Raw genomic sequence first — 2,971 nt, forward strand, 5'->3', positions numbered from 1 at the left:
GAGAGAGAGAGAGAGAGAGAGAGAGAGAGAGAGAGAGAGAGAGAGAAAGAACATAGATAAAAATAACGGGTGCGGTGTGCGAGTACAAAACGCAAGCCATAACTATCGGACGCGCGATCCGTTGAATCCAAAATTCGCGCCGCTTATGTTTCGCCGGTGGTCGTTAGTACGAACTACGTTCTACGTCTTCTCTTCTTCCTTTTTTCTCTTTTCTTCTCTTTTTCTCTGGTTCTCTCTTGCGTCTAGCTTTCTCGCTTCATTCTGCTTAAAAACGTCGTACGTTCTCTTTAGGAAGAACCAAGAGAAAATTTACATCTCTGCGAGCGATAAAAATTCGCTGGATCTCGACTACCGGCGGCACTCCATTTTACTCGAAAGGGATGATTTGTCGCTGGAGAAGTACTTCCTTAGAGAGAGAGAGAGAGAGAGAGAGAGAGAGAGAAAGAAAGAACTTGGAATTAGTCGAGGCATGACCACCTCGTGCCAACTTTTTTCTCAACATCTTTTTCCAAATATTTTTTTTTTATTCTCGTCAAAAAGGTTAAACGTAGTTTTGTTATTCTCAAGCAATAATATAGTGTATATATATTATACATATATATATGAGTAATAATTATATATTATTGCATTACACTAGCTGTACTACCAGTACATAATTATCATCTATTCTATATCCACCTACTACTAGACGATAATATATACCGTAGGTATTAACTACTCTAATATAATAATAGTAGTAGTAGTTAGTATATACATACATATATATATATGTATATATAGTTAAGTTAGTTATCAACATATATAGAATATATACATTAGTTCAGAGAACAGTATAATAAGCTGATTAAGATGATAACTTTGACAGTAAATCTGTATCTTTTAATTCGCTTTTGTTTCTTTCATACGTACAGTATACATATACGTATCTATGTATGTATTTATGTCCGTACAAAGGGAATATGATATAGAGGTTGAAAAAGCTTTCGCGGTGGTTACTAGCGTGTCGACTTATGCCTTTAGTAGACTAGCACAGTTAGTACTGAACGTGACCTTTACAAGAGGAATCTCTCGCGCCCTTATACCTGTGTGTTACGAGTGACATCATGAGTCAGCTACGTTAATTAGCGAATTCAAGTGGCTTGCCCGCTGCACTAAGTGGGTCTCTAGTTTTTGAAGAAGAAGAGTAGCTGAGACAACGGTAAATGCTTTCAATGCAAAAAGGAGCTCCTTTATTACCTGTCTACTTTAATAACGAAGCGAACCGTCGACAATCGGCTGCCTGGGTCTTTAACCTCGCCAACTGCTCCAAATGCTATCTCCTTGTGATATCATTATTTGTATCCATCTTTCTCTGTCTCTCTCTCTCTCTCTCTCTCTCTCTCTCTCTCTCTTTCTCTGTTTCTCGTTTTCTGTCTTTACCATATCCTTTCCCTCTTCGCAATCATCAAAGAAGCAAAAACTTCTTTGATCGTTTTACCTCGGTGGTTTTCTTTTTCTTTTTTTCATTTTTTCCTCCACTTCCTCCCCCTTTTTGTTGTTTTTCTCTTTTTTTCTTTCCTTCTTTCTTTCTTTCTTTCATTCTTTTATGTTCTTTTTTTTTTTTTGCTTCGTTTCTTCCTTTTCTCTTCTCTTCTGCTCCTTCGCCACTCGCAAAACGATTCGTCTCTCATTTTGACAAGGTAATTAATGACGATACGCGAAGATACAAATGGAATTTTGTTAGGTCGGTGATGGTAGTGGTTAAGTACGTACGTAGAAAAGATCTTACTGGTAAGGATTAAACGAATAATAAGATTCTATTAAGCTAAAGTAAAAGTCGTTGGATAAGAAGAAGAAGAAGAAGAAGAAGAAAAGTTTTTTCTTAAATCTCTCTCTCTCTCTCTCTCTCTCTCTCTCGTTGTCTCTTTTTCATCTTATCCCTCTTTTCCCTCGCACGTGTGTAAGAAAACTTTTGTCATCTTTAATGTAATCGTCATTCGTGGAAATTCACATAGCCGAGTAATCCCCTCGTTTTCGCCGGAAATGCCCCCACGGGAGAAAGCGTTGTCTAGTACAAGAGAGTATGAACGAGATAGAGGCACAGGACAGACAGACAGACAGACAGACAGAAACAGAGAGAGAAGGAGATAGAGAGACAGATAGAGAGAGAGAGAGAGAGAGAGAGAGAGAGAGAGAGAGAGAGAGAGGAAGAGTGATAAAGAGAGATAGTATGTATATACAATGAACAATAGGCTCTTCCGATGTGTGTATATACACGTGGGTTTAGAAACGAAGAGAGACACGCGAACTTTCGCCTTGTGCATTCATAGGAACCGTACATGCGGCAGGACGTTCACGTCGAGTTACCAACGTTGTGTCGACGACAACAACGACGAAGACGACGAAGACGACGAAGACGACGAAGACGACGACGAAGCAAACACGACATCCACGCACACCGCACATAATGTCGCCGTTTATGCGGCGCACGTGGAAGAGCAGCTGCATTTTAAAATGACGCCATTTTTCTTTAGAGATTTATCATAAATGCGCACGCGAGAGAGAGAGAGAGAGAGAGAGAGAGAGAGGGTGTTACCGTTTTTCTACGTTCCTACATTCTCTTTATTCTCTTTTAATCTTCTTTTGGAATCTCTTTTGTATTATTCCTTAACCTTAGTTATTCAATCATTATTTTTATTTATTTATCTATTTATTTATTTATTTATTTATTTTTGTTTCGTTTCATTCAGCTTTGTTTTATTACTATCAATCAATGTGTACTTGAGATAGAAAATAATTGTAAAGAAAGAACGTAAGATGATATTATTCTCTCGTTATGATAGAGAGAGAGAGAGAGAGAGAGAGAGAGAGAGAGAGAGAGAGAGAGAGAGAGAGAGAGAGAGAGAGAGAGAGAGAGAGAGAATAGATATATACATTTATTTTAAAAAATATCTCTTGTTGTAAATATTCGATTTCGAAGAACTCTGAATGA

The sequence above is a fragment of the Vespula pensylvanica genome, chromosome 2 (genome assembly GCF_014466175.1).
Source record: "Vespula pensylvanica isolate Volc-1 chromosome 2, ASM1446617v1, whole genome shotgun sequence".
Taxonomy (NCBI): Eukaryota; Metazoa; Arthropoda; class Insecta; order Hymenoptera; family Vespidae; genus Vespula; species Vespula pensylvanica.